Below are 23,680 nucleotides of genomic sequence, written 5' to 3' on the forward strand. Positions count from 1 at the left end.
GGCCCCGTATGGTTTGCTCATTTAATTCTCATCAAGCAGACATCTGATATGGGGATTATGACCCCCCGTTTTATGGTATGAAACCAAGGCTTACTGAGAAAAGGCAATTAATTCAAAATCATATAATAACAGAAAGCAGAGTTAAAATCTCCCTCCCGGTCTTTTTCCTCCTAAAGCGTGATTTCTTTCTGTGCTACACTGTCAAATCTCAAATGACAAACCATCTTTCCTTTCCCGTTTCCCCCTCCCCTCTCCCTCTGTTCTTTCTTCCTGGCTTCCTGCCTGCCCTCACCCCTCTTTCTTTCGTACCTCCATCTCCCTTCAACACACACTTTTCCAAAAAAGAAGTTCAAGTAACTGATTGATTTCTCATTTTAGAATTTAAAGACCTTCAGGAACTAAGTCTTGGTAAGACTGATCCTTGGCTTCAAAGTCTCTGTAACGTATTCAGACTGATTTCCTCAGTGTTTCCTTAACAGAATATGTGCATTCCTGCTCCTGTCTCCTTCTCCCATCATCCCCTTTCCGAGCCCTCACCGCGCTCAGCCATTCTAGCCGACGGTGATCTACCATTCCTGTCACAAACGGCAGCAAAAATTTATAGAACATGTACTTGGTGCCAGTTACTGCTATAAGCATGTCACCCACATTTACTTAAAGTAGCCTCAGTCCAGTGAAGTGGGTGCAGAATTGTTGTGCATGTAGTGCTGAAAGAGGAAACGGAAGTCTGGGGTGTTGGAGGTGGGTGAGTTCCTTGCCCAAAGCACAAAGGCAGTGATGTAGTTGTATTACTTCCTAAAGATCACGTCATTCATTGCTGCATTTTTTGAAACAGTGCTTTGGGATAATCAACTGTTTCATATAAATACCTTCTGAAGAAGATGATCTCTGGTTTGAAGAATTACATCTTGCAATTCTTTATGTGTTTCCCAGAGTTAAAAGTTTACTTGCTGAACAGTGAGGGGTACATCCAGAAATACACATGCCTTATCAAGCTACCAGAAACTACCTTTTGGACACTTAGATAACAAATGAGAAGTTTTTGGAACATAGGAGTGTAGAGTTAGAAGAGAGGTTTTGAAAAAAGTAGTCCAGGTATGTTAGTTAAGGTAAAGCAAGCTTCCGTAACACAGGGCTTTGAATTATAGAGTGCCAGAGATGCACTTGTGTGTGCTCAGTTGCTCAGTCGTGTCCGACTCTGCGACCCATGGACTGTAGCCCACCAAGCTCCTCTGTCCATGGGATTCTCCAGGCCAGAATACTGGAGCTGGTTGCCATGCCTTCCTCCAGGGGATCTTCCCAACCCAGGGATCTAAACCAGGTCTCCTGCATTACGGGTGGATTCTTTACTGTCTGAGCCATTAGAGAAGCCCAAAAGGTGCAGTTAGTTAGTATTATTTCTTGCTATTATCGATGAGCCTTCCTGGCTGGCTTCTGGCTTTCCTGCAAGAGGTGACTTGGGCTCCATGCTTCTTTTATCTTGCAACTCCATTACCTTCCATGTGAGGACTTTAAGGTCATGGCATTTGTCTGCATCAATCCACAGGAGGGGAGAAAGGAGCTTGGAAGCTCCCACTTGGGCAGTGTGGGCAAGCCAGCCATGGATGTCATGCCCATCATTCCCATACCCCTTCCATCAGCTGGGACTCTGTCACATGGCACCCTCTCTCAAAGAAGGGGGAAATGTAGATGTGTGCCCATCAAGCAGAGAGAGTGGGGTAGGTGCTCTTTGAGCACCTATTTCTGTGACAGGGATGGTTAATACATGTGTTCGGCCAACTCTGAAGGGTTGGGAATGGCTGTCTGGAGTGAGTTGTGGAGGGGGATTTTGAGACTTAGTCCACACTTTGAAGGAAAGAATATGAAGGACCACTCTTTTTGTGCTCTAGGGATTGAGGGTGGGGACCGTGGTAATACATATGTCACTACTTGCTGTCCCTGATTCTAGTTGGAGTTCTTCATTTTACCTTTGTTAATTTATTCATCATACCTGTATGGGACAACTGCCAGGGGATGGAGACACAGAAATGGATAAGTCACAGGCTCTACCTGCAGTGGGTCAGTTGGTTCAGGAGAGGGAGTTTATGACGGAGTGTGGTCCCTTCAGCCAAGGGTCAAGACAGAGAACTGTGGAAATGCACGGAAATGAGCCATAGCGGAGCAGACAGGTCGGGAGTCAGTGACTGGCTGCAGGTCACACTGCGACTGTGCAGCAGGTGCAGGGCAGGAATGCGGAGAGCCCTCGTTTAGAACGTGGGAGCTGCCGGCCAGAACTGGTGGGGGCGACGCTCACAAAGCTCCCTGCAGTGTCTGTCATAGTCGGTGCTGAACACACATGTGCTGCTCTTCCTGTGCTTGTTCTCAAGATTCCTTCCATCTACATCCAGCAAATGTGAACTCTTCATCAAGAGTGTGCCTGGTGCTTTATTTACTTACTCAACAAACATTTATCGAGTAGAGCTTACTGTGTGCCAGGCACTATTCTGAGAACTGGGAGGAAGTCAGTGAACAAAACAGGCACAAATCCCACCTTTGCTGAACTTACGCTCTGGCAGGGGGTGCAGATCGTAATCATACGTGAGTCAGAGAATCCAGGAGCAAGTGATGAGTACAATGAAAAATGGCTCCTAGTAAGAAGGACTTCCGTGTTTAGGAAGGGGGAATGATGGCAGTTAAAGTTTGAAAAGGGGTAGTCATCAGGCTTCACTTCAAAGTGACTCTTGAGCCAAGCCCCGTAGATGTGTAAGATGCAGTTATGTCCTCAGAAACTCCCAAGTTGGGTAGGACTTATCCCCATTTTGCAGATGATAGTGAAGTGAAGCTGATGGAGGTAAAGCAGCCTGGTCAAGCTCCCCTGAGGACTAGGATTCAAATCAGGCATCTTGACCCGAAGACCCGTGAGGCAGAGAAGGAAGCAAGTGGGAGGGGATGTGAGTGCATGCTTGGAAGCCTGGTCTGGAGGGCCGGGCTGGATCAGGCAGCCAATTCTGATGGTGTCTTTCTCCTGTGCTGTCCTTAATCACAGTCTCTTCCTGCTTGGTTTCTTTACTTTTGCATGCCACCTCTCTAGATGTAATGAATAACATTTGGAGCTGCAAACCAGAGAGCATTTAGTGGTCATGAAGGCTTGATAAAATGTGTACATGGTTTTAAACATTCCATTGTAATGCATGGTAAGGCTCAGTTAAAAATGAGAGCACGCAGAAGCCTGCTGGATTTGATTGATGACTCGCCATCAATATTGATGGCCATAAGCACATTGGGAAGTTGGGATGTTGTATTTCTGCTGTGTCCTGCTAGCATTCAAGTCTGTAGGGATGATATATTGTGTAAAAGCCCGGGTATCACACTGCTGTAACACTGACATTAAGTAATGATAATGGGGCTCAGACTTAGTTTGAAATAAAATCAGTTTTGAGTGAAACATGGGCTCGTAGAGCCTGAGCTGGGGGACTGTTGCCCACATTGTTTGCTCCGGGGCCATCCATGACCGTGATGCTGCACTAGCTGCCCCTGCATTGGAGGCTGCTTGGAGGCAGGAGAACTGGGGAAGTCACAGCCCTCACCAGCAGCCTTAGTTTTAAGCCTGGCCAATACTGTAAGGCAGACGAGGTATTCATACTACAGGGGTTCCAGTTTAGAACTTAGAACTGGGAGAAACTCAGTGTTGGTTTTGGTTCCTACCTTGTTGCTTGGGAAGGCAGCATTATACAGTAGAAAGAGCTTGAACTTCAGGGTCAGACCCTGAATCAAATCCCAGAACTGCTGTTGACCACCTGGTAACCTGGGGGAAGTCATTTGATCTTTCTGTGCCTTAGCTTCCTCACCTGCAAGAGGAAGATAACCAACCTACCTTATAAGGTTGTAACACACATTAAGTGAGAAGTGTCCTTGGCACATGATTGACTGAGGAAAGGTGGTCCCTTTCTCTTCTGTTTACTTTGCCCCCAGTTAGGGATCTGAGGGATTTGTCCTTGACCTTCTGGCCTGCAGTCCTGGCTTTGTCCTTAACTGGGTTTTTCCTAGGAAGGTAACCTGCCTTGCTTGGTCCGGAACGCAAACTCAGACCATGTGCGGGCCCCTTGCTTGCTGACATCAGCAACGTGTGGTTCTGCTTTCTCTACCTGTGGGGTTGATGGTCTCCCTTCTGGCATCTCTTCTGCCCATCTGCTCAGACACCCTCCTATGTATTGATGGGAATTTTTCAGCTACCAGAAACAAAAGCCCTAACTCAGCTTGTTTAAATGGAAGAGAGGATTTCTTATCTCCTATAATTAGAAGTCCTAAAGTGGGTGGAAAACCCCAGGTTTTCTGACAATCTTTTCACAATGGCTTATCTTTCAGTCTTTTTTTTTCCATGGTAGCAATGTGATCTGAGTACCACATTCAAATATGAGTGTCCAGCAGAAGACAGGGCTTTCTTTCCTTCCTTCTTCCTTGCTTTCTTCTTTCTTTTCCCTCACTGCCCTCTCTCTCTCCTTCCTTCTTAGGGAAAAGAAAACCTTTCCTGATACTCCCCTGGACCTCCCATCAAGTCTCACTGGCTGGCACTATGTCTCAGTCTAGCCAATCACTGGCAGATGAAATGGAGCAGTGTAATTGGTTTAGACCATGCATAATCTGCTTCCTGGGAGGAGAACTGGGGTCCACCTCCTTTGAGGCACATGGCTATGTAAGGAGGGAATAGCTACCTGAGCGAAACTGGAACTTTTTCAGGAATTGTGAATGGTTGTTGGGTAGGCAGCCGATAGTGTCTGCCTCATGCAACTCTTGGCATATGCTTGGACTTCCTGCTATGCATTGGAAGTTCTGTCTAATCTCAAATTCATAGACAGAGAGCATAGTGCTCACTGAGCATGCTAACTTGAGTTGACTGGTAGTGAGTACTTGGAATAAGATAGTGAGGATTCTGGCCATATCTGGACTCAGCAGGAATGACAGCCATGATTGATTAACAATGTCTGCCAGAGATGTGTGTGTCTGTCAGAGTGGGGCCCTAATAAGAAAATTTTTTTTCTTAAAAAAAATTTTTTTAATGCTCTAAGCTTTGTCTTCCTAAACAGTTTCACTCCCCAAGGACCGCTTGTTATCCTAGTTTTTAGAAACCATGTTTACATATTTCACAGGCAGATGTGTTGCAGAAATTTAATTGGTCATTTATGAATAGGCTCCTTGTCTCTGACTTGTCAGCCTCCCTCATAGCCTCTGAGAAAGGACCACAAGTCTCTGGCTTCCTCTTGGTTGAGTTCAGGCATTATTCACTTCCCCCCAAATCCGGGGAAGCTGCCTTCTACCGTTCATGGTTCATGCCATCAATAAGAGGCTGGTGGTCCAGAGGCGGAGGATGTGACTGGAACAGCTCAGAGTTTTCATTCAACTTCAGAAGAGGCATCTAGAGCCCATCTTTCCTGCCCAGAGTCTTCTTTCCCAGTAAAAACAAAAATTTCCATGCACTTGTAATTCTGCAATTTTGGGTCTGCCAAGGGAGCAGTGTTTTAATTTTAAAATCTTAGCAAATTATCAAGAGGGTGGCTTTCTTCTGGGTATCAGCATCATCTCTGTAACAGCCTTTTTTTCCCCTCCTCCCTGCTTATCTTTGGAGACTAGCCGAGCCCAGCTGCTTCGTAGATGCGATCTCTCCAGGCATACTAATAATGGGGATTTTTTTTTTTCCCCAGAGCAAGTTTTCATTATTTTGGGTTTTTGTCTGTTTGTCACATGTCCAACTAATTTCTCTTTGTTTTTGAAACAAAGGGTGGTTCTAAGAAAATGAAATTGCAGCAATACATTTTATGCTGTTTCCGAATTCTTCCTCCCTCCTCCCTTTCTGTCCTTACAGTAAATGCAAAGTAGGTTTTTTTCAGGTTATGTTTGACAAATCTCTGGACACAGTCAGATAATTTTGCATTTCTAGACTCAGCGAACCACATGACAAAAGTTAATTAAACTGGCTAGGATAGGAGTATCTGCTGGTAGATCAGGAAAACTGTCACATTTCTCAGAATAATCATGACTAACTGAGACACCTCAATGCTCTCGGTGTTGTTTAATAAACATACCATTTGGTACTTAGAGGTACCCATAAGCCACCATTTTCTTAAATTGTCATAAAAGGAATTAAATTATTCTATATACTCAGAAACTCATTACTATTTCTTTCTCCCCTCAAACCTCAGTCTGAAAAATCCCCTGTGTCCCTTAGTCCATCTATTTATGGTGGTACTGTCTCACTATCTAAAGAGAGTGGTTATGCTGTACTCACCACTGTGCTTTGGAATGGGCCCAGGCATTGTCATTTTACAGGTCTCCAGATGGTTCTACCACGCAACCAGATGGAGAACCCCCTAATACAAGAGTCTCTGCTATATAGCAGTCAGGATAGCTATGTTCTGCTACAGCAAGAGTCGCTTAGGTCTCACTGACCCACAACAAACTTCTAGACACTGTCACTGGTCCATAGTTGGTTGGCTGGATGCTCTGCTCCACCTTTCCTGCCTCTAACACCCACGCTGTTGGGCTTACTGTCTGGACCATCATCTGTGGCTACAGCTTGGAAAACAAACATAACAGATCAAATCTAGGCTCTCAAAGCTTTCTTCTGGATGTGGAACAATTCACTTCCATCCGTACGATTAGCCCAAGCCAATGCCATTAGCTGCACTTAGTAGGAATATGGAGACCCTCAGCTGACACACACCACGGCTCAGCCCAAGGTCTGAAGGTTTCCATCCTGGAACACCAGGTCAAGGCCAGATGGCGAGGCATTATTAGGCTGCCCTCCAGCCCAACATGTGATCTAGGGGGTGATTTGTGACACAAAGCTCAGGACGACTTCCCTGTAGCTCAAACAGTAAAGAATCTGCCTGTGATGCAGGAGACCAGGGTTCGACCCCTGCTTTGGGAAGTCCCTATGGAGAAGGGAATGGTAATCCACTCCAGTACTCTTGCCTGGAGAATTCCATGGACAGAGAAGCCTGGCGGGCTGTAGTCCGTGGGATTGCAAAGAGTCGGACACAACTGAGCGACTAACACACACACACACACAAACTAACACACACACTCAGGCAGCGACCCTTTAGGACAGCCCAGTTATGATGGTGACACTTCATCACTAGGTAAGGAGACATTTACCTGAGTCAAGGCATCAGGGAACTAAGTCCTTATGAGAGCCTGGAATGGAGCTGAATGATGCCTTCATTCACAAAGTACACAGCAATGGCCGTGGAAAAAGTCGGAAGATGAAAGAGGTGCAGAAAGGGTGTGTGCTGGTAAAATGTTTGACTGTAGAAGTCTAGAGATGCCTTTAATACTCCTTGATTCCCCTAATTCCAGGAGCTGAATGGGTTAAAAATGGCCAGATTTTACATTCTCTCCTGAGTGGGCACATGTAACAATCTGAATCTTGTAAGAATAAGAGATTAATTAGCTCTTTTGGACCCGGAACCCAGAAGAGAATGCAGCTTAGTTGCACAGGAACTCAGTGGCAGCACTGGAAGAGGGTGTGGGCGGCCCACCGCAAAGCTACTGGCAGGAGAAAGAGACGGAAGGGTGAAGAGATACTTTCCCATCTTTTCTGAGGACAGCGGGAAAGGCTACTTCAGACAGTTTTGTTATTTTTCTACAGATACTTAAGGGAAAATGGGCTCAACCTGTAGCAGAAGGAATGCTGGTTGACAGAATCATGTCCTAGTTAAGCGTATGGCCCTGGAGCCAGGTACCTGAGCTTCAGTCCTGGCTTTGCCGTGGCTAGTACATTAACCCTGGGCAAATCACTTAACTTCCTTGTGCCAGTCTGTAAAATTGGGATAATGATAGCACCTACTTCATTTTTCGTGAAAGTTAAATGAACTCACACATGTAACATAGTTAGGAAAGTATCTGGCACATAGCTAGCATTTATTAAATGCTCTGTATTTAAATACTGCTATTAATATTATTATTGTTATTATTCTAATAACTTCTCTAAAGTTAGCATGATTAAAGAGTATAGTGAAGGAATGGGGGGAATTCCACTATTTTTATCTATAGACTTTAAGAATTAGACCAGCACTTATCTTGGTTAAATATACTATTCATTCATTATATTTGGATGGAGGTTTTTAGCCTATTTGAACTTTAGAAGTCCCCCACCCTCCACCACCACACCATCAATCACTTAAGAAAGAAAAAAGTACTAAACCCAAAGGCAGCAATGAAATTACCTGGTGGTTAGGGAAAAAAAAAATCTCAGACAAGCTTTTCTAGCATTCCACATCAAACCCTAGCTGACTTCCTTGACGGGTATGCCCATGATAGATAGAGGTACAGAAAGAAAAGAAAAAAAGAAAGAAAGTCTCTCAGTCATGTCTGACTCTTTGTGACCCCATGGGTATAGTCCATGGAATTCTCTAGGCCAGAATACTGGCGTGGGTAGCCTTTCCCTTCTGCAGGGGATCTTCCCAGCCCAGGGATTGAACCCAGGTCTCCCGCGCTGCAGACGGATTCTTTACCAGCTGAGCCACCAGGGAAGCACAGAGGTACAGAGGTTAAGTCAAAAAGATTTGAGATCTGAAACTGAACCTTGGAACAAGCTCTCTGTGCATCTGCATTTTGACAGCCCCGCTGTCCCCGGGGAAGATGTGTGTCCAGGAAGCAGCAGCAGTTCCACTGTGTTTATTTTCAGAACCTGGGGCTGGACGGTGTTTGTAAATAAGAGAGGAAGGGCTCAGGGTCACATGGTGGAGGAGATGTGCATGATGAGGTGGTTAGCCTGGAGAGGTGGCTGTCCTTTCTCAGACCTACTGTGTTCAGTTCAGGAATACTCTAGTAACTGTCCTCCCTGTGAGTGTGCAGCTCCTCGCATGTATCCAGCACACCCGCTGTGATAAGGGGTCCCAGTCTTGGCAAGTTTGAGCCAACTGCTTGATAGGGGAGATGTCGTAATTTTGGCCCAGACAAGCAGAGAAGCCTCAACATATGAGAAACAATAATTGTATATAAAGTAAACCCATTCTAATACTTGAACGGGACTCTGAAAATCTTCATGTTATGAAAACTTTTTACAAAAAGCAAGTCTAAGCTTGCTGATGGAAAATGCCAATTTGTGGAGGCACCTTGTCCCAGATGAGGCCCGTCCATCCTTGTTAGCTCTGATTGGGGCAGTGCCGAAAACTGTGGTGAGCATGCACAGATGATGCACAGTCCAAGCCCTGTGGCTTGTGGACAATGGACATCATGATGGTGCACAACTGCCAAGCACTTGCTCCCTATCAGGCGTGTATTTTAGATATATTAATTCATTGGACACTCACCTTAGGTAAATACTGTTAGTGTTCCCATTTTCCCAGATAAGACAAGGAGGCACAGAAAGTTCTAGGCCACTTGCCCATGTTCTTAAACCAGAAAGTGGTGGAGGATGCATTCAGCACGTCTGAATTGAACATACAGACTCTTCACCATGATGTGACCTAAGTGATGCTGTGAATGAATACGGACAGATGCTGAAATGAGTAATAAGGGTCACGTGGGCAGTTGCAGTCAAGGCCTTGGTCATGAGGAGCCGAAATCCCAACTAGGACAGGGGAGGGAGATGGATTATAAGGAAAGAAGTGAATCTCACGCAGGTCTAAGACAGGAAGTACAGTTGGGCCATGGGGCGGCTGGAATGGTCTTTCTCTTTTAGTCCATCTCAGACCATAGACTGGAGCTCATGGAGCTAATTTCTACTTCTGTCACTGTGTCTGCTCTGTGCACGCCAGGTCTCCCAACTTCTTCATGTCTGTCTGTGGCTTTCAGTGGAATTCACTGCAGCCTAGATTCTACTCCTTTAATCCCCAGAGTCTCTCCAATCTGAAAGCTGGCTGTTTCTTAAGAGGGAGACCCTCCTTGGTTCAACCCAGACAGTAGACTGGCTTCCCTGGTCAGATGGCCATCGTGGCAGTTAGAGGTAGTGAGGGGGAAGTCTGAGGTCAGAAGATCCTGAACTTTGTCTTCTTTTACTTTCAAAGACCCTTAAACCAGTGTGATGACGCCTGTACAACCTTTCTCAGAATAATGTTTTTAAATGCATAAAATAGATGTTGGATTACAAAAGACGCCGATTCTATTAAATTACAATTATCAGAATATTGGGGGCTTCCCTGGTGGCCCAATGGCTAAGATGCCATGCTCTCAAAGCAGGGGGCCCAAGTTTGATCCCTGGTCAGGGAACTAGATCCCACATGCTTCAACTAAGAGTTCACACGCTGCAACTAAAGATCCTGCGTGCCGCAACAAAGACTGAAGATCCCACGTGCTGTAACTAAGACAAATATTAGATAAAAAGAATACTCAATAAAATGAAATTTGCCATTTTTTTTAAACACATCAATGTGATAAATCAAGTCTCAGAACAACTGTAATTTTGAACTGGTGAAAGGTAAAAGGTATTTTGAAGTTCCTGCAAAACATGTGTGATATAAAAATATCTGTAACTTGTATTGGTAACAACATCACAGACACTGTTAATATAACTATGTTCTGCTGCTTACATTCGTCATTGAAGGAAATGCTAAATTTCACTTAAAAGATCCTGAAAACAAAGATGGGGAACTTTTTTCCTTTTTAGGTGCATGGACCACTGAATTCTATTCACAGATTCCCTTCCTTACTCTGCTGTAGTATTTCTCAAAGTATTGGGCTAGCAGTATCAGAATAAATGAATGGTGGCAGGAGGGGAGGGGGGGCAGAAATGAAGATTCCTTTTTGGAAAGTGCAAATTTTAAAAAACTAGAACAGCAAACCCATTTTTGTTCTCGCCTGAAGTGTATCTTACACATACTGAATTTTGAGAGCCACTGATGTAAAGTAGATAATTTAAAACCTCTCAGCATCATCCTCTTTAACCATAAAATGGGGTTGGGGTATGCGCCAACTGAGTCATGTAAAAGTACAATATATTTTGAATGCAAACATAGCTTTTGAAATGTTTAGAAATAACCTAGTGATGCTGGATGTGGGCAATCTCAAAAGCTTTCTAAAGATGCCATTTGGTTCATTTAAGAGAGCTTCAGAGTGTCTCTGCAGTGGTTGAATTATGTCATCCTGAAGAGCAAATGCTTTTCTGACAGAATCCCAGTGTCTGCTGCCCACTGCAGTGAGAACTTTGGTCATTTTCTTGTCTGACCGGATTCCTAAGCATCCATACAGGTGTCGTACAGGGTGAAAGGGACACAGGAGGACACAGTTCTAGTCCTGGCACATCAGAAGAGGCTGAGTGTTATCACTAATCTGTGGGATGCAGGGCTTTGCAGCTTGTAACTAGAGGCAGAGTGTAGGTTAAGAGCAACCAGACTCTGGGTAGACAGAATGAGCTCAGAGCTGTTGGCTTGAAGACACCGGAAGTCTGCAGAGGTAATTAATGACAAGAAGGGGAGAGAGGAGTAGTGAGGTAAAGCAGGAGTCAAGAGCAGGGATGGCTGATGCACCCATAACAGGGGAAGAACCTTAAGCTTATTGTAAAAGGACGGTGTTTTTCCTACTCCCATGGCGTTAGGTCTGGGAATGCTGTGGGATTTCCTGCTTGGGACTCAAGCTACTTCAGTGATGTCCAGGATGTGGGACCACTCTTCTGGGCAGATTTCACACCTGACAAGGAGCGGGGCATCTTGGGAGCAGTAGAGGATTAGTGGGAAGGCAGATTGTCCACTGTCGGTTTTCCTCTGTTTGCCGGCAGCAGCATAACACAGTGGCTGACAGCACGGGCTCCGGGTCGGCACTGGAATTCCAGCTTTGCTACATATCAGGTGGCTCGTCTGCAATAGGTACCAGTCCTTCTGTGCTCCATGTGCGCAGCTAGCACCAGTATGGCTTCAAATTACTATAGTTGTGGCTGTTTATGGAAGAAAGGTGCAGAGCTTATTAGGGCCCAGCAAGTCAGAAAGACTTAATCTTACATCATCATAGAGTTCAAAAGTGGCAATATAGTATGATGGCTCTGTAAACTGCCATCTGCTTCTCATAAGTCTCTTAAAACAAAGTTTGGAAAAATACTCAGTACTTCAGATATAATAACTAGCAAAAGTATCTCCCTTAACTACTTTTTGCCCAGAGTGATTAAGGACAGAAAAATAGGAATTCTTACTGATTTATTATCTGATGAACTGCTAATAAACTCCTGTTAGAAGCTCTTTAGACATTGCACAGTCATCTTGGTCTTCTGATTATATATATATATTTATATATGCATATTTTCAAGTAAAGAAATATTTAACAGATGTAAACTATTCACTATTTGGCAGCAAATGTTGTTAAAGTACTATCTCGTAGCGTATCACTTTCAAGTTAAAATGTCAGAAACAAACCTCAATATTTATAATTATTTTAAGGAAAGTTATATAATGACACTTTAAGGCATAAATTCTTTTGGCTTAGCATTCTTAAAAGAATGATAATAGCAAAAGTGATGCAAAATCTTCAGCATGATTATGATGAAGCTATATTTTACAAAAACATGGTGTAATATGCCAGTAATCCCATTCAGCATCCTGGATTATTAGGTCCATTCAGAAGGGACTGATAATTTATACAGTCAAACTTTAAAATTTATGGATAAAGACAATCCAATGTTGCCACTGAAAAGTATATCTCTTAACATATACAACTTTCAGGCCATAGTTTTGAGGTCTGAAGTATCAAGTTGCTTTGATGAATTAGTTGGTTGGCACTTATGAACACATTTATTACCTAGCCATCTTTAAAATAGGTTTTCAGAGTACCACTGAAACTTTTGGAGTACTTCACAGACCCTTTATTTTGGTGTTCAAGTGCCCTGTGGTTCTGGTATTGATATTTCCTGAAGACATTGATTGATTTTATCCAGAAGTTCTTTTACTGCACTTGCTATTTCCTTGACTGTCTGCAGAAACCTCACTCTGTCGTTGGTCTCATCTGGGATCTTACCAAGAATTTGTTTAAGTGCGTGTGCCTTTTCATTTAGGTCTTGGAATTCTGACTCTGGTTGTTTAATCATATACTCTTCTACATCATCAACTGTCATTTGAAGAAGGGACTCTGTGAAGTTGACTCTACACGTTTTTGTCCCTAAAATTTTCATAATGATGTCTTGTATGAGTCATGGATTTTCTTTTTTCAGCCTTGATGAAAGCTACTCTCAGTGTCTGAGCTCAGACAGATTTACTCGTTCTATCTCATTAAACACAGGATACATGACTGCATAGAGGGTCATAGAAACCACAGAAGTGGTCTCAGCTTCATCTCTTTCATTGTCATCCTCATTGAAAAGCCAACTCCTTAGGGAGACCACATTATGAAACTGCAACTGAATCATAAATCTCTGTCAACATTTGGCTCTTCCTTCTACAGTTCTCCTCGGCTACTGAGGCACTGACTTCACTTCCCACCTTTGGAGCCGTCTTCCTACCGCATTTTTGTTTGATCATCTCTCAGTGGACATTTGGGTTGTTTCCGTGTCTTGGCTATTGTAAACAGTGCTGCTATGAACATAGGAGTGCATGCGTCTTCTCCAGATATTTGCCCGGGAGAGGGATTGCTGGATCACATGGTAGTTCTAGTTTTAGTTTCTTAAGGAACCTCCGTACTGTTCTCTATAGTGGCCGTACCAATTTACATTCTCCAACAGTATAGGAGGGGTCCCCCTTTCCCCACACCTTCTCCAGCATTTATTATTTCAGACTTTCTGATGATGGCCATTCTGACTGGTGTGAGGTAGTACCTCATTGTAGTTTTGATTTGCATTTCTCTGATAATGTACGACCTTGAGCATCTTTTCATGTGCTTTTTGGCCATCTGTAGGTCCGTCTAGTCCAGAATATGTTTTTCCTGTGGTCATGTATGGATGTGAGAGTTGGACTGTGAAGAAGGCTGAGCGCCCAAGAATTGATGCTTTTGAACTGTGGTGTTGGAGAAGACTCTTGAGAATCCCTTGGACTGCAAGGAGATCCAACCAGTCCATTCTAAAGGAGATCAGCCCTGGGTGTTCTTTGGAAAGAATGATGCTAAAGCTGAAACTCCAGTACTTTGGCCACCTCATGCGAAGAGTTGACTCATTGGAAAAGACTCTGATGCTGGGAGGGATTGGGGGCAGGAGGAGAAGAGGACGACAGAGGATGAGATGGCTGGATGGCATCACTGACTTGATGGGTGTGAGTCTGAGTGAACTCCGGGAGTTGGTGATGGACAGGGAGGCCTGGTGTGCTGCAATTCATGGGGTCGCAAAGAGTTGGACACGACTGAGTGACTTAACTGAACTGAGTTCTTATTTGGAGAAATGTCTATTTAGATCTTCTGTCCATTTTTTGATGGGTGACTATAAGATGCTTAAAGCAGAAATCATAACCTTGTGTTGCAAGGTCTATATTCATAGATGGAAGAAAAAGATATGTGAATATCGCACAAAGTATGAGGAAGGATAAATGGAATTGTGCTGTTGTGGGAGAACTTCATTGCTAATTAAGAACTTAATATTATTTTAGGCTGGACTGTGATAAATTAAATGTACATATTGTGAACTCCAGAGCGGTTCTGTTCAATACAGCAGTCACTGGCCACATGGGGCTACTAAGCTCTTGAAATGTGTCTAATACAACTGAGGAGATGAATTTGTCATTTAATTACTTAAATTTAACTGAAAAACTGAAGTGGTGTACGCATTCTTCTATGAGGCACCATTTTATTGTTTTTACAGAACTATCTTTCACTTTAACAGTTGTGATATGCTACAGGTGTGAAAATTCAGATCAGATTTCAAAGATAGTCTGAATGTAATTTTAGAATCTAAAATATCATATTACACATTAAAGTGATAATATTTAGGTTATGTTAGGTTAATATATTATTAAGTTAATTTAACTGCTTTTAAAAAAGTTTGGTAATGCATGAACTAAAAATTGAGATATTCTGTAAATGTTACATGTGTGGCTCACATTGTATTTCTAATAGGCAGTGTTACTCTAGAGAAGTTACTAAGGAAAATAATACAAAGTGATATAGTTCAAAAGTCAAAGGAGAGAAAATGCAATACTAAAAAGTACTCCATTTACTCAAATAATAATGGAGAAAAGAAGGAACAAAAGAACAGATGAAACATTGGGTTGGCCAAAAAAAGTTGGCCAAAAAGTTCATTTAGGTTTTTCTATAAATAACATTTTATGGGAAAATCCCAGTGAACTTTTTGGCCAACACAGTAGATGGAGTAAATGGAATAAATGGCAAGGGAATAAAAAGTGGTGGACCTAAACATATGCTAACCAACAACTACATTAAAGAAATAGAACAGTACTTTACAAGGCAGAGTCGTCAGGTTAGATAAAAAGTAGGACCTAACTATATGCCATTCCTGAGAGAAACAGTTTAAATATAAAGACATAGATTGGAGGTAAAAGAGTGGAAGAAAATACATAAGGTTAACAGTTGGTTTAAGAAAGAGGATGCAGCTATGTAAATATTATACAAAGTAGATGTCAGGTCAGAGGAGTATTACCAAAAGTAAAGTGGATATTTCATATTAATTAAATTGTCAGTTTGCTGGGAAGACTTAACCATCATATGTGTTCATGTACCTGTTAAAAGAGCTTAATATTTGAAGCAAAAAATGACATAACTAAAGTGATAAATGGAAAAAATCCAGACTCACACTGGGATATTTTATTACTGTTCTCTCAGTCATTGTTAGAGAAACAGAATAAATTAACTTCACAAACGTGGTAATAGAAGTGACATGGAATGAAGAGGGATGGAATTTGCAAATTGGGATATTCTCAGATGTCTCCAGCCAGTGTCCTTAAACGTTCATGTTGTTTCAAGCCAGCAAGTTTGTGGTAATTTGTTAGAGGGGCAAAAGGGAAACTAATATGGTAACCAAGTAGAGAAACATGTTAAATAGGGAGAATAAGCTTGTAAGCTTTCTGGCAAGAGCAAGATGGGTTTTTCTAAGACACAGTGAAACAAAGTGGAGGGATAAAATGAACAGAACCGAGACTAGAAATGAAGTAGGAGCCAGATCACACAGGGCCTGGAAGGTACACTCAAGAGGTTGATTTTTATCTCTAAGACATTAGGGAGCAAGAGAAGGATTTGAACAGGGGACAAGAAGGTTTTAGTGTTGAAGAAATCACCGCTGGACTCTCTTCCTTGCTTTTAGGAAAGAAGAAAGAATTTGGTTGCCTAGATAACAGCTCTTAGTTTTCATACCTTTTAATTCTCATTTACTCTAAGTATTCTTCCCTTTCTATCCTAAAAAGGAGTTGAGTTCTAAGACAAAGCTTCAAGGCTGCAGGCAGATCATTTCTTCTGGGACTTCTGGGGTGGCTGTTGGAATTATGGCAAGAGTAGGGAGCTTACCTGAGCTGGGCTGTGGCCCAGAACAGGCTGGAAAGAGGAAATGGACTTGAAAGCACTTGTCTCGGTCTAATCGAGACCGGTGATGCCTTGGGGCCAGCTGCTGATGGAGGACAAGGAGGCAGAGAAGCAAGTCTTCATTCCCCAGGCCTGGAGGCTGGCAATATATCTCTGGTGCTCAGATTCCTTTTCAGGGCCAAGGTCATTAATAGAAAAAGCACTTCAGATATTCCTGTTCTGCAAGGATTACAATTTTCTCCCTAGCGAATTTCTAAATCTCTTTAATGATTAAAGCAGACAGTCATCAAACCACTCAGTAGGGGAGAAAATAAAGATAGCCTTCAGCGTTAGGTAAAGGAACAAAAATACACCTGAGTAGGAGGCCTATCAAGGTCATAGGAGATTTTTCTCTTCTACCTTTAGCAGTGGCTGTTGACTGGCAGAGACAGGACTGAAGGAGATGGGAGGGCTTCTGTTACTGGGACTGTTCTCTTGAAAGGAGATAAATTAAAAAAAAAAAAAAGAACAAACAGGGCTGTCATGGGGATGGTGGTCCATGCCTTTGCACAAACATGTCTATGTAAAAAGTTATCCAGACCAGCATTGAATAAACATTCGTGTGCTAGGTGCACTCTACATAGCTATAGCTCATGAGATATGATTACTGTTTACTTTTATTGTAATGGACATAGATTGATTCGGCTCATTCAGTGTCACTTTCTCATTTCTGCTGGTAATAACACACTGTTTTTTCTCAGGGAGCCACCCCTTCCCTGCTCTCAATGTGTGTGGTTTGGGTGGTTAGCCTCACCAGCTCTAGACCTTATTGTAGGTCTGAAATGGAAGCCCATTAGAATACACTGTCACTCCAGCTTAGAGATTTGTTCAAGGATTGGTAAATGACTTGAGGTATTCCAAATAGGATGATCCTGAAACAATTGGAAAAGAAGCTTGCTTCTTCTTCTGGAGTTACTGAAAGGGTAGATGTGAGTTTGGAGCAGCTGGTGGCCATCTTGCCCCAATAAGGAGAGAGCCTGGTGGAGAACAGAACCAAGGTCCGAGAAAAATGAACCAAGAAGATCCAGATTTTTAGATGAATTCAGATAGCACCTGGATCTAGTTGTGGTACACGAAGATCGTATATGTTTCAATAGTACATGCACGGAGAAATTCCAGATGTATAAGCTGGATTTAGAAAAGATGGAGGAAGGAGAGAACAAATTGCTGACATCTGTTGGATCATCAAAAAATCCAAAGAACTCCAGTCAATCATCTACTTCTGCCTCACTGGCTACACTAAAGGCTTTTATGTGTGTGCATCACAACAAACTGGAAAATTCTTAAAGAGATGGGAATACCAGGTCACCTTACCTGCCTTCTCAGAAACCTCTAGGCAGGTCAAGAAGCAACAGTTAGAACTGGACATGGAATAAGGGACTGGTTCAAGATCGAGAAAGGAGTACGTCACGGCTGTATACTGTCACCCTGCTTATTTAACTCATATGCAGAGTACATCATGTGAAATGTAGGGCTGGTGAATCACAAGCTAGAATGAGGATTGTGTGCTTAGTCGCTCAGGTGTGTCTGACTCTTTGCAACCCGTGGTCTGGGGCCCACCAGGCTTTCTGTCCATGGGGATTCTTCAGGCAAGGATACTGGAGTGGATTGCCATGCCCTCCTTCAGCGGATCTTCCCAACCCAGAGATTGAACCCAGGTCTCCTGCATTGCGGGCGGATTCTTTATGCTCTGAGCCACCAGGGAATGAAGATTGCTGGGAGAAATATCAATAGCCTCCAATAGGCAGATGATACTACTCTAATGGCAGAAAGCAAAGAGGAACTAAAGAGACTCTTGATGAGGGTGAAAGAGGAGAGCAAAAAGCTGGCTTAAAGCTCAACATTCAGAAAACGAAGATCATGGCATCTGGTCCCATCACTTCATGGCAAATAGATGGGGAAACAGTGGCATATTTTGTTTTCTTAGGCTCCAAATTTACTTCAGACATTGACTGCAACCATGAAATTAAAAGACACTTGGTCCTTGGAAGTAAAACTATGACAAGCCTAGATAGTGTGTTAAAAAGCAGAGATATCACTTTGCTGACAAAGATCCATGTAGTCAAAGCTATGGTTTTTCTAGTAGTCATGTACATATGTGAGAGTTGGATGATAAAGAAGGCTGAGTGCTGAAGAATTGATGCTTTTGAATTGTGGTGCTGGAGAGTCCCTTGGACTGCAAGATCAAACTAGTCACTCCTAAAGGAAATCAACCCTGAATATTCATTGGAAAGACTGATGCTGAAGCTGAAGCTCCAATACTTTGGCTACCTGATGTGAAGAGCTGACTCACTGGGAAAAACCCTGATGCTGGGAAAGATTGAGGGCAGCATGAGAAGGGAGCAAAGAAGATGAGATGGTTGGATGGCATCACCGACTCAATGGACATGAGTTTACGCAAACTCTGGGAGATAGTGAAGGACAGAGAAGCCTGGCGTGCTGCAGTCTATGGGTTGCAAAGAATTGGGCACGACTTAATGACTGAACAACAGCAAATGTTGCAGCCTATACTAAACACTTTTGTCTTTAGATAAATAATGGAATGTCATGATTGAAAGGAATCCTAGGACTGTCTAGCTCAGGGTTTCTTACCCAGGATCATTTCACCTTCCATAGTGCCTATATATTTCAGAGAAGTTTTAGACTCTAGGTTTTATGTAAAATCTTGAGAACTGGATTTTTTTTTTCCTGGCAAGAGGTTCTATAACTCTTACTTGATCCTCAAATGATTTGTGTCCCTAGATCCTCTTTTTATACCACACAGACTCTTTCCTGCTGTCATTGGAAGATCAGATTCTTTGTTTCTCCACTGAATGAGCTTGGGGGGTATTGACTTGCTATATGGAACTGAGTGTATGGTTCTCACGAAGTTTTTACAAATTTCTCTGTGGTGGGTGGCTGCTTTGGGCTTTGTCCCTATACTGGCTACCATCTCAACTTTTTTAAGCCTCAGTTTCTTTCCATTAAAAAGAGAGGCTTGAAGCAGCTGCCCTGCCTGCTTTGTAGGGTGGTCATGGGTTTCCCTGGTGGCTCAGCTGGTAAAGAACCTGCCTGTCAATGCAGGAGATACAAGAGATGTGGGCTTGATCCTGGGTCAGGAAGATCCCCTGGAGAAGGAAATGGCAACCCACTCCAGCCTGGGAAATTCCATGGACAGAGAAGCCTGGTGGACCTCAGAGGTCTATGGGGTTGCAAAAAATCAGATATGACCGAGTGCGCATACACACACATACACACACAAAAGGGGATGAGCTAAGGGCAGGGCAGTGAAAATTCTCTTGGGCTTTCACAGGTCTTCTGGCCCTACCTCTATTTGCTCTCTTCCTTGCAAGGTATTTGCTGCTTTGAGGCCAGTGCAGGAGTCTGGGGTATCTGCTTGCTTTTCATATTCCCAGCAGCATCTATGACATCCAGACTGGCTTATATATACAAGAACTCATTCATTAAGTTGCTGTTGGAAGTTCTTAAACATGTAAAGAAAATACTCTGAATGTCATTTTCAGAGCAGATGACCAAAATAGATGATATCTAATACAGAGAAAGATCTTCTCCTAGCGGATGGATTTTATTTCCCCTAACACAAGGCTACGGGGAAGGCAATGGCACCCCACTCCAGTACTCTTGCCTGGAAAATCCCATGGACGGAGGAGCCTGGTGGGCTGCAGTCCATGGGGTCGTGAAGGTCGGACATGACTGAGCGACTTCACTTTCACTTTTCACTTTCATGCATTGGAGAAGGAAATGGCAACCCATTCCAGTGTTCTTGCCTGGAGAATCCCAGGGATGGGGGAGCCTGGTGGGCTGCCGTCTATGGGGTCACACAGAGTCGGACACGCCTGAAGTGACTTAGCAGCAGCAGCAGCAACACAAGGCTAAGGCCTTCAGAATGAGTCTGTTCATTAAAGCATCTACTCACTCACTCCCTTGAATGAATATTGAGGAGCACTGTGCCGAGGGAAAAGGGGTGGTGTGAGTGACAGGCCAGATTCATATCCTCAAAGTGTTCACATACCAGTGACGGGACAGAGGCCCCCAAACACATGAGTTCCATCCAACGTGTGGGTGATTAGATGGGTATCAGAAAAGTCTGGTTGAAGACTAAACAGGAAAGTGACTAAGTTCTAGGTTGGTATCTGGGGAGGCTTCAGAGAGGGTGACATTTGATCTAGATTTTGAAGGATGAGGAAGATTTTTCCAGGCAGAAGAGGCAGGAAAGTCCAGCCAGGATGTTGTAGCCACATGTTCTGGGAAACAAATTCACTAAGAAGGACAATGCAGATAGTGGAGTGCAGTTTATACACAGGCGGCCCAAGGCAGAGTCTCCTCTTAGCCAAGGACCCTGACCAGTTTTTGTGACCTTGTATACCCTAAGTGTACAAGGTCACAAAATGTTCAAGCTGGTTTTAGAAAAGGCAGAGGAACCAGAGATCAAATTGCCAACATCCGCTGGATCATAGAAAAAGCAAGAGAGTTCCAGAAAAACATCTATTTCTGCTTTATTGACTATGCCAAAGCCTTTGACTGTGTGGATCACAATAAACTGTGGAAAATTCTGAAAGAGATGGGAATACCAGACCACCTGACCTGCCTCTTGAGAAATTTGTATGCAGGTCAGGAAGCAACAGTTAGAACTGGACATGGAACAACAGACTGCTTCCAAATAGGAAGAGGAGTACATCAAGGCTGTATATTGTCACCCTGTTTATTTAACTTATATGCAGAGTACATCATGAGAAATGCTGGACTGGAAGAAACACAAGCTGAAATCAAGATTGCCGGGAGAAATATCGATAACCTCAGATATGCAGATGACACCACCCTTATGGCAGAAAGTGAAGAAGAACTCAAAAGCCTCTTGATGAAAGTGAAAGTGGAGAGTGGAAAAGTTGGCTTAAAGCTCAACATTCAGAAAACAAAGATCATGGCATCCAGTCCCACCACTTCATGGGAAATAGATGGGGAAACAGTGGAAACAGTGTCAGACTTTATTTTTCTGGGCTCCAAAATCACTACAGATGGTGACTGCAGCCATGAAATTAAAAGATGCTTACTCCTTGGAAGGAAAGTTATAACCAACCTAGACAGCATATTGAAAAGCAGAGACATTACTTTGCCAACAAAGGTCCGTCTAGTCAAGGCTATGGTTTTTCCTGTGGTCATGTATGGATGTGAGAGTTGGACTGTGAAGAAGGCTGAGTGCCGAAGAATTGATGCTTTTGAACTGTGGTGTTGGAGAAGACTCTTGAGAGTCCCTTGGACTGCAAGGAGATCCAACCAGTCCGTTCTGAAGGAGATCAGCTCTGGGATTTCTTTGGAAGGAATGATGCTAAAGCTGAAACTCCAGTACTTTGGCCACCTCATGCGAAGAGTTGACTTATTGGAAAAGACTCTGATGCTGGGAGGGATTGGGGGCAGGAGGAGAAGGGGATGACAGAGGATGAGATGGCTGGATGGCATCACTGACTCGATGGACATGAGTCTGAGTGAGCTCCGGGAGTTGGTGATGGACAGGGAGGCCTGGCGTGCTGCGATTCATGGGGTCGCAAAGAGTCGGACACGACTGAGCGACTGATCTGATCTGATCTGATACCCTAAGTGTACGTGCCCAAACCCACCTCCCCAAATCCCCTGAAACTAATCTGAAAAAAGGAAAAGAAAGATACAATCAAAGTTAACCCGTGATTCATATGCCTTAAGTCTAGGTAGTTAACAGGGGACAATTATCAGTAGGCCTGTGGTCATACTCCAATAAGCATAATAGAATTTATGATTCTATTTGGTTACACAGATAATTAGGGTATTCTTTTAGGCGATGGAGAGCCCTGGGGCTCTTCCATCCAGGGGGTCTGGTTTTCCAGTTGGTATGTCATTTCCGTAGATACTGGGCATAGAGCTCAAAGTCCACCATCCGGCCCAAGGTGGAGTCCTGCTTTCAAGATGGAGCCTGTTCTGTCTGTTTCCTCCCTCAAGGAAAGAAGAGGCTTACCTGTGGCCCGCGGTGTGGAGAAGGAAGCAGAGCCTTGTGCGCATGCCTGCTGTGCAGTCGGGGTAGACAAAGGTGTAGCTGGGAGATGCCTGGGCTCTGGTGACCAAAGGCTGTGATATGCCCCCTCAGGAATGGCTCCTGTGTTCTGCAGGCCCATGGCAGTTTTTTTTTTTTTTTTCTTTTTTTCCCATGATGTGTTTTAGGGAAAGAAAAGAGGAAATATTGTTTGTAGAAGTAAAAAAGAATGAATGAAGGAATCCTACACGTCCTAAAGCAGTTAATGTCAAATTGGGCTGCACACTGCAATCTCTAGGAGGCCTCTGCAAAGAGCCCCGTGTTTGCTCCCTCTCCATGCTGACTGCTCGATTCTCAGTTTCCGGGGGTGGGGCCCAGGTATCTCGATTACGATGAGCAGCTCAGGTGAGAACCGCTGCTTTAGGGCCCCTTGGATGCACCTGAGTGTGTTGGATACAGGTGACAGCGAGAGGGTAATAGGCAGGAAGGCGAGGGTCCCCAAGCAGAGGAGATGGACTGCAAGTGTCAGACGTTTCTCTCTCTCTTAAGCCGCAGGAGGAAACAAACTGCAAGTGTCAGACTTTTTTTTTCCTTCTCTGCACAAAATTAAAAGGAGGTTTCTTTTAAACTTCTATGCTGCCAGGACGACACCTGGTTCCACCAGAACTTAACTTTTCTCAAGCCTTGAGCTATTTTTTACATTTAAAGTCACTCAGTCATGTCTGACTCTTTATGACCCCATGGACTATATATACAGTCCATGGAATTCTCCAGGCCAGATTACTGGAGTGGGTAGCCTTTTCCTTCCACTCCAGTGGAACTGTTCTCAAGCCTTGAGCTAACCAATGTGCTTTTCTTATGGAAATATTTTTCTCAAGCTATGTTAATAAACTATGTATTTACCTTAGAATCTGCCTTCCTTCAAGCCGGTTCCATCTAACACTCAGAACCATAATGGCTCAACAAACCAGTATTGGTTTTATTCAATTCTCTTAAGCTATGTGAATGAAACTATGTATTTGTTTGTAAATCTGCCTTTCTTCAAGATTCATGCCAATTGTTTTATGGCCCAGGATGGCTCACCGTGTGCCAACGCCATCGCAAAATGCATGTTGTGGGTGAGGGGCCTCATGAAACTCTCTCAGTTTTGAGGCATTTCCTTTCTCTAATTAGCAGCTTGCTAATAGATATATAACTTCTTGCTCTAAACTAGCAAGGGAGCACTCTTTCTGCCCCCTTTTGATGTCTATGTCAGAAGCTTTCTCTATCTCTTTTACAATTTAATAA

At 43.5% G+C, this 23,680-nt stretch overlaps 1 long non-coding RNA gene and 1 pseudogene across 1 annotated transcript; both read right to left on the reverse strand.

Moving 5' to 3' along the window:
• Positions 1–10,687: 10,687 nt before the first annotated feature.
• Positions 10,688–23,249, reverse strand: LOC147353002 (uncharacterized). Its single transcript, XR_015144982.1, has 2 exons — positions 22,379–23,249; positions 10,688–11,848 (listed from the first exon to the last, which is right to left on the reverse strand). It is a non-coding gene; the product is annotated as an uncharacterized LOC147353002 (long non-coding RNA).
• On the reverse strand, positions 12,607–13,254 carry LOC147353003 (programmed cell death protein 10 pseudogene; annotated as a pseudogene).
• Positions 23,250–23,680: the final 431 nt, after the last annotated feature.

The sequence above is a fragment of the Bos grunniens genome, chromosome 18 (genome assembly GCF_055505025.1).
Source record: "Bos grunniens cultivar Pamir isolate PY7600 chromosome 18, Bosgru_T2T1.0, whole genome shotgun sequence".
Taxonomy (NCBI): Eukaryota; Metazoa; Chordata; class Mammalia; order Artiodactyla; family Bovidae; genus Bos; species Bos grunniens.